At 41.1% G+C, this 8,818-nt stretch overlaps 1 protein-coding gene across 21 annotated transcripts in view; it reads left to right on the top strand.

Moving 5' to 3' along the window:
• The first annotated feature begins 4,783 nt into the window (after positions 1-4,783).
• Positions 4,784-8,818, top strand: part of NRXN1 (neurexin 1) — a 1,909,081-nt gene continuing 1,905,046 nt past the window's right edge. For 6 of the 21 annotated variants that reach the window (XM_073628543.1, XM_073628542.1, XM_073628557.1 and 3 more), the window contains exon 1: positions 4,869-5,063. The gene's annotated coding sequence lies outside the window, so the exon portion shown is untranslated. Of the gene's footprint in view, positions 5,064-8,666; positions 8,689-8,818 lie in introns of those variants that run through there. The other 15 variants (XM_073628537.1, XM_073628532.1, XM_073628536.1 and 12 more) reach the window with 7 other exon arrangements.

Genomic DNA, 8,818 nt, shown 5'->3' with positions numbered 1-8,818 from the left:
CCTGGTATGGTTCAGGAGGGGGGGCGCTCGTTTGTCCCCACCCCCTTTCCTGACTGGCTGGGCTGCGTGCTTGGATAAGGGTCTGGTATGGATTTTGGGGGGTCCCCCACACCGTTTTTTCGGCGTAGGGGGTTCCTCCTAAAATCCATACCAGACCTAAGGGCCTGGTATGCTCTTGGAGGGGAACCCATGACGATTTTTTTTTTTAAATTTGGCGTGGAGTTCCCCCTCATGATCTTTTCTTTTTCCTGTAAAGTCGCTTCACTATAGATGAGGATCCGACTTGGAGGCGACTTCCATTGAATTCTATGGGTACAGGTCACCTAGAAGTCGCCTTGAAGTAGTATAGGAACCTTTTCTGAAGTCGGAGCAACTTCAGTAGTGTACATTAAGATGGCTCTCATTGACTATAATGTAATTCCAAATGTCAAAGACTTGCGGCTACTTGAGGGCTGATGGATCCCAAGTCACGGCAGTGTGAACCGACACTTACTGTATGGGTATAGTGTATGGCCACTTTTAAACACCTAAAATGAACTGGTAGCTTTGCTTTAGGTGTCATTAATTAACGACACACCAAAAAGTGGAAGCTTTGGTTGAGTTAAAAAATGTGCAACAAACACACTGTAAAATTATGCAAACCACAATGCGCCAAAATGCCCCGAGAGCGACTTTGATGTGTTCGTCATGTGTAGAGCAGCCCATTGAAGTCAATGGGCTGCCCTATGGGTGTCACAGGAAAAACATACCAAGAAAAAAAATAATTAAAAAAAAATTCTATAAATCTATTTTGTAGGCACAAACCAACCAATATATACTTAAAAAAATAGGACGAAGGGCCGAAGAGATTCTTCAAGGAGAAACAACCGGTAGTTAAAAAAATTCAAATTTCTTTATTAGGGTCAGTTCACACCATAGAAACGCAGTCCGGATGTGTTCCAAATGCTTTTCTGCATGTGCATTTTTGATGCGTTTCAGTGCATTTTTTGTGCATTTTTGTGGCAGTCCAGTGCACCCTCCCTCCTCTTTTTCTCAACCTTAAGGGCCAGTTCTATATATATGTATATATATATATATCTATATATAGATATATATATATATATATAGATATGTATATCTATATATATACATATAGATATGTATATATATATATACATATATATATGTATATATATATATATATATATATATATATATATATATATATATATATATATATATTAATGTATATATATATATATATATATATATATATATATATATGTGTATATATATATATATATATATATATATATATATATGTGTATATATATATATATATATGTATGTATATATATATTAGAGGTGGTATGAGAGTCCTTGAGGTCACTAAATTAAATGTTTTTTAATGTGTTTGTATACAATGGTTTTAACTTTACCCTATTAAAAACTTTTAATTTTTTACCCAATATTTTTTACCTAATATAAATTTTTGTGCCTATAAAGTCCATGTTTCTACTCTAATTCTTTCTGAACAAGCTTTGATTGGATTGCAAGCTTTGCTGGTTCCAGGTAATCAATCTGAGCCTGATCAAGCTTTGATTGGATTGCGAGCTCTTATGGTTCTAAGCCTGAATAAGCTTTGATTCAATCGTAAGCTCTTCTGATTTCATGCAATCAATCTGAGTCTGATCAATTGTTGTCAGTAGAGAGAATGACTGCACACCAAGTCAGAGTCCAACTCCATTTTATTATGTAAACCATACGACACACACCAGACAACAGTGGACAGGTTGACGCGTTTCACACAAATATCATGGGCTTTTTCATAACCGGTTATGAATAAGCCCACGATATTTGTGTGAAACGCGTCAACCTGTCCACTGTCGTCTGGTGTGTGTTGTATGGTTTACGTATTAAAATGGAGTTGGACTCTGACATGGTGCACAGTCATTCTTTCTACTGACTTTGTTCTTGGAAGCGAGCGGGGGCTTACACCCATACGAGGAGTAGCACACTGATTGAACCACTCTACTGGAGCGGCACTTCATTGTTCTTCTTGATCAATCTTTGATTGGATTGTGAGCTCTTCTGGTTTTCAGCCTGAACAAGTTTTGATTTGATTGCAAGCTCTGCTTTTTCTATAAATCAACCTCGGCCTAATTAAACTTTTATTTGATCATAAGCCTAATGAAGCTTTGATTGGATTGTTAGCTCTTCTGGTTCTGAGCCTGAATAAGCTTTAATTGGATTGTGAGCTCTTCTGGCTCCATGCAATTGATCTGAGCCTGGTCAAGCTTGGTTTGGATTGTGAGCTCTGCTGGTTCAATGCAATCGATCTGAGCCTGACCAAACTTCTATTGGATTGTGAGTTCTTGTGGTTCTGAGCCTGAACAAGCTTTGATTTGATCGTGAGCTATTCTGGCTCCATGCAATCAATCTGAACCTGCAACTTTGATTGGATTGTGAGCTCTTCTGGTTCTGAGCCTGATCAAGCTTTGATTGGATTGTGAGCTCTTCTGGTTCTGAGCCTGAACAATCTTTGATTTGATTGTGAGCTCCTCTGGCTCCATGCAATAGATCTGAGCTGGACCAAACTTGGATTGAATTGTGAGCTCTTCTGGTTCTGAGCTTGATCAAGCTTTGATTCGATTGTGAGCTCTTCTGGCTCCATGCAATTGATCTGAGCCTGATTAAGCTTTAATCCGATTGTGAGCTCTTCTGGTTCTGAACCTGAACAAGCTTTCCTTGGATTGGGAGCTCTTGTAGTTCTGAACCTGGTCAAGCTTTGATCTGATTGTGAGCTCTTCTGGCTCCATGCAATCAATCTGAGCCTGATCAAGCTTTGATTACATTGTGAGCTCTTGCGGTTCTGAACCTCAACAAGTTTTTATTTGATCGTGAGCTCTTCCGGCTCTATGCAATCAGTCTGAGTCTGATCAAACTTTGATTGGATTGTGAGTTCTTCTGGTTCTGAGCCTGATCAAGCTTTAATTTGATTGTGAGCTCTTCTGGCTCCATGCAATCAATGTGTGCCTGGATTGGATTGTAAACTCTTCTGGTTCTGAGCCTGAATAGGCTTTGATTCGATTGTGAGCTCTTGTGGTTTTGAGCCTTATCAAGCTTTGATTCAATTGTGAGCTCTTCTGACTCCATGCAATCGATCTGAGCCTGATTAAGCTTTGATTAGATTGTGAGCTCTTCTGGTTCTGGGTCTGAACAAACTTTGATTGGATTCTGAGCTCTTCTGGCTCCATGAAATCGATCTAAGCTTAATTAGAATTTGATTGGATTGTGAGCTCTTCTGGTTCAGAGCCTGATCAAGCTTGGTTTGGATTGCAAGCTCTGCTGGTTCCATGCAATCGATCTGAGCCTGAACAATCTTTAATTCGATTGTGCGTTCTTATGGTTCTGAGCCTGAACAAGCTTTGATTTGATTGCAAGCTTTGCTGGTTCTATGCAATCAATCTCAGCCTGATCAAGCTTTGATTTGATTGTGAGCTCTTCTGGTTCCATGCAATCGATCTGAGCCTGATTAAGTTTTGATTCGATTGTGAGCTCTTCTGGTTCTGATTGAGCCTGATCAAGCTTTGATTGGATTGTGAGCTCTTGTGGTTCTGAGTATAACAAACTTTGATTCAATTGTGAGCTCTTCTCACTCCATGGAATCGATCTAAACTTAATCAATCTGAGCCTGATCAAGCTTTGATTCGATTGTGAGCTCTTCTGGTTCCGAGCCTGAACAAGCTTTGATTCCATTGCAAGCTTTGCTGATTCCATGCAATTAATTTGAGCCTGATCAAGCTTTGATTCGATTGTGAGCTCTTCTGGTTCTAAGCCTGAACAATCTTTAATTAGATTGCAAGCTTTGCTGGTTCCAGGAAATCAATCTGAGCCTGATCAAGCTTTGATTCAATTGTGAGCTCTTCTGGTTCTAAGCCTGAACAATCTTGAATTTATTTGCAAGCTTTGCTGGTTCCATGCAATCGATCTGAGCCTGATCAAGCTGTAATTCGATTGTGAACTTGTCTGGTTCTGAGCCTGAACAATCTTTAATTAGACTGCAAGCTTTGCTGGTTCCATGCAATCAATCTGAGCCTGATCAAGCTTTGATTCGATTGTGAGCTCTACTGGTTCTGAGTCTAAACAATCTTTAACTCGATTGCAAGCTTTGCTGGTTCCAGGCAATCAATCTGAGCCTGATCAAGCATTGATTCGATTGTGAGCTCTTCTGGTTCTGAGTCTGAACAATCTTTAACTAGATTGCAAGCTTTGCTGGTTCCATGCAATCAATCTGAGCCTGATCAAGCTTTGATTCGATTGTGAGCTCTTCTGGTTCTCAGTCTGAACAATCTTTAACTAGATTGCAAGCTTTGCTGGTTCCATGCAATCAATCTGAGCCTGATCAAGCATTGATTCGATTGTAAGCTCTTCTGGTTCTGAGTCTGAACAATCTTTAACTCGATTGCAAGCTTTGCTGGTTCCATGCAATCAATATGAGCCTGATCAAGCATTGATTCGATTGTGAGCTCTTTTGGTTCTGAGCCTGAACAAGCTTTGATTCGATTGCAAGCTTTGCTGGTTCCTTGCAGTCAATCTGAGCCTGAACAAGCTTTGATTCGATTGTGAGCTCTTCTGGTTTCATGCAAGTCCCATTTAAAGCACAAGTCTGCATCATCCCAGACACAGCAGCCTTCACATACAAAGGAGCAGCCTTGCCCGCCCATCTCCCCGTTAAAAGCCTCCATAGATATGTGTATTGATCAGCACCGGGGGCTGCTCTAGCGCTGCATGGCTGGGTCGGAGCCGTCGCTGTCCATGGTGCTGCAGCAGATCTCAGGCACAGCAAACCCCGCCTCAGTCTGCAGACGGACAGGGACAGGCGTCATGTGAGTCCCTCCTCCTCTCCATCCTCTCCATCCCCTCCTTCACTCCTGGAGATCGGAGCACAAGCCTGGAGCTGCTGGAAAGGCAGAGCACTGGTTTGATCCCAAGACCTGGGCAATTGTCCCCCCCTTCCCATGGACTGATCACCACCACCGCCATCACCTCCATCTAAGGCCAGCTCTGCTCACCCGACGCAGGTAATGTCCCCCCCCATCCTAGGTGGAGGAGAAAGGAGAATTGTCGGGGAGGGTGATGCTCTGGGCTGGGTGCGCTTCCAGCATATTGAACAGGTACCAGATCATAGAGGAACTTGGGGGCTGCAGTGAGGACGCCTTATTTACCAAAACATGGACCATGGTGGGCTCCATCCATCTGGTCCTGGGTAATGTCTATGCGACGGAATAATGAAGAAGGAAAAAAAAAATGGGAGGGGTAGGTTGGATTAGGCGAATATGAGATGTGATGCACCCCTAGTGCTATTTCTCAGCTTCATTATCTTCTATTTCCCTGATTGTGGCTGGAGAAGTCACCCCCTCCTTCTCCTCCTTCTCCTCCTTCCTCCTATTCCTTATTTTTTTTTTTTTTGCTTCAGAACTGCAGACACGGTGCTGTAGGTACCCAATCGATCTTTTCAAGCAGGGATGGATTAGGATCAAGAAATATGATGATGAAATGAGAGGAAAGATTTATGGTTAAGGCTTTTTTTTTTTTTTTTTTTTTTTTTTTTAGAAGATCCTGGTTGGTCTTGTAGGACCCCATGTCATTTTGCATCCCTGTAGTTGGTGGTTTCTTGGGGTCTTTTCCAACGCAATAAAGGATTCCCCCAAAAGATTGTAAATCCCAGTTGATATGCCATTTATATGAATGTACAGTATTGTTGTAAAGGTGTTGAAGCTCCAGATCTGAAGCCTACCAGGGGTGTAGATGACAAGTCAACTTAAAATATTATATATATTTTTTTTCTCCTGCTGTCTTTTTACAACCATACTTGATTGTCCAGTGATAAGACTTTAGTTGATGGTATTGATAAGGCATTGGCGGTGTATCATGCCTGATAACAAGCTGTAAGAGCTATGCACTGTCTACACACTTATTTAAATACACATCTTTTTTTATATCTGCATTTATGGGTCTACCATTGCATGTCTCGAGAGGGAAATGTTTATCTTGCTCTATTTAAAGTGCATGCTGATTGAACTGGGGTTTAACGCTTTGCTGGAATGATATGTATTCTTGTCAAAGGGATATTGTGTTTCCTAACAAGGTGTAAGGGTTAAATTAAATAACAGTGTATCAAGGTTTTAGATTAAATAATAATATCTGAAGTTTAAGTCAAAATAACAATGTATCAAGGTTTAGGTCAAATATAAATGTGTCAAGGATTACAATGAAGAATAGCAAATTAAAGTTTAAGTCATATAACAATGTATCAAGGTTTAGGTTATAAATGCATCAAGGGTTACGTTAAATAACATGTAATTAAGGTTTAAGTCAAAATAACAATGTATCAAGGTTTAGGTAAAATATTAATAGATCAAGGGTTAGGTTAAATAACAACCAATCAAGGTTCAAGTCATATAACAATGTATCAAGGTGTAAACCTTATGGCTATATCCAGCTACACAATAGAGAGTGCTTTGCTTGCTAGGCAAAATCATTAGTATCCATGCTTCCTTGTCTGTATTATGATTGGAAAGACTGGTAGTGGTGCCACCTTATGCAGGAACTTTGCCCATGGGCAATCTCCGAATGTATTGGTTAAGGGATCACCTTGCTCTGGTCTAGCTATGGCGAGGGATCATCCATGAAAGCAATGCACCAAGGCATTAGTTAAATAGCAATATACCAAGGTTTAAGTCAAAATAACAATGTATCAAGGTGTAGACCTTATTGCTATATTTGGCTGCACAATAGAGGGTGCTTTGCTTGCTAAGCAAAGTCACTACTATCCAGGCATCCTTATTTGTATTTTGAGTGGGAAGACTGGTGGTGGTGCCACCTCATGGAAGAACTTTGTCCATTGGCGTTCTCCAAATGTGTTGGTTAAGGGATCACTTTGCTATGGTCTTCTTGTGGTGAGGGATCATTCATGAAAGCAATGCCTCAAGGTTTAGGAGAAATCACTAGTATCTGGGCTTCCATGTCTGTATTATGAGTGGGAAGTGGTGGTGGTGCCACCTCATGCAGAAACTTTGCCCATTGGCATTCTCTGATTTAATTGGTTGAAGAGATCTCCTTGCTCTGGTCCTCTTGTGGTGGGAGATCATCCTTGAAAGCAATGGGTTAAAGGGAAATCGCTAATATCTGGGCTTCCATGTCTGTATTATGAGTAGGAAGCCTGGTGGTGGTGCCACCTCATGTAGGAACATTGCCTATTGGCGTTCTTCAAATGTGTTGGTTAAGGGATCACCTTGTTCTGGTCTACTTGTGGTGGGAGGTCATCCATGAAAACAATGCATCAAGGATTTTGTTAAAAAAATAAATGAATCAAGGCATAAGTTAGGCAGCAATGGGGTTTATTTACTAAAGCTGGAGATTGCAAAATCAGGCTCACTTCTGCCTAGAAACCAATCAGGTTCCAGGTTATATTGCCAACGCCTAATTAAACAAGCTGAGGTTAGAAGCTGATTGGTTTCTATGCAGAAGTGAGCCTGATTTTGCACTCGCCAGCTTTAGTACATAAACCCCAATTTATCAAGGCGCAATGTAAATAAAAATAAATCAAGGCTGGAGTGAGATAACAATGTATCAAGGTTTTTGTTAAATAACAGTGAATCAAGGTTTAAGTCAAATAACAATTTGTCAAGGCTTAAGTTAAATAAAAAAGTATCAAGGCTCAAGTGAAATAACAATGTGTCAAGGCATAAGTCAAAAAACAATGTATCAAGGCTTAAGTTTAATAGAAATGCATCAAGGCTTATAACAATGAATCAAGGTTTAGGTCAAAAACAATGTATCAAGGTATAAACACTATTGCTATATTCAACTACACAACAGAGGGTGCTTTTCTTGCTAGGCAAAGTCACTAGTATCCAGGCTTCCTTGTCTGTATTACGAGTGAGAAGCCTGGTGGTGGTGCCACCTCATGCAGGAACTTTGCCCATTGGCATTCTCTGAATGTGTTGGTTGGAGGGATCACCTTGCTCTGGTCCACTTATGGTGGGAGAACATCCATGAAAGCAGGGGCACAATGCGGTGCCATAAATAAAGCTAGTTTCTGCTTGTAAAAAAAAAAAAAAAAAAGTGTTAATTAGGCATCGAGCTGTCGTGTCTAGGCAATAAATTAGGAGGATGAAATGCATGCAAGGGCTTGCAATGGCAGAATTCTATGTACAATGATCACCTTCTGCAGCACGTTTGCTATTGTCTCCCTCTCTGATCTGCTTGTCAGGGCTCGTTTTTAACCCATTGCTGCCGGGGGAGGGGGAGAAAAAATGGCATGTCGAAAGCAGGCAAAGTGACAGATGTGCTATTGATGGCTGGCTCTTATTAACATGTGGATTTCTGTCTAAATCCTCCAGCTCACATGTGAGAGATGTAACAGCTGTATTAATGCTTAGGAAGGGTTTATGCTGACTAAATTGCGCCTGGGTCTCTTAATGAGGAAGCGGATGGCATGTGTGTGTTTGGGGGAGGGGGGGAGGGAGAGGATTAACCCTTTGACGAGACAAGGCCTTGGCAGCAGTGAAAAGGTTAAGGCGCTTGGGAGACACTTAAAGAGCGCATGAGCCAAATTGGATTTTTATTTGCTGGAGGAGCGATCATGGTAGTGCTGAGAAGGGGAAAAGAGGCGAGGTAGCCAAGGAAATAATACCTGATATGGTGATTACATCTCTTCAGTATTCATTCACATTCTACCTCACCTTGTGAAAATTAAATGTTAAGGCGCGCTTGCAGCTCAGCTCGCTAGCAACCTGCTGGGTTAGTGCGCTCCCTCATCATGTTTCCCAAC

This window comes from Aquarana catesbeiana, linkage group LG04, assembly GCF_042186555.1.
Source record: "Aquarana catesbeiana isolate 2022-GZ linkage group LG04, ASM4218655v1, whole genome shotgun sequence".
Lineage (NCBI taxonomy): Eukaryota > Metazoa > Chordata > Amphibia > Anura > Ranidae > Aquarana > Aquarana catesbeiana.
Note: the sequence above shows the minus strand (reverse complement) of the source record. Positions and strands in the feature narration are given on the sequence as shown.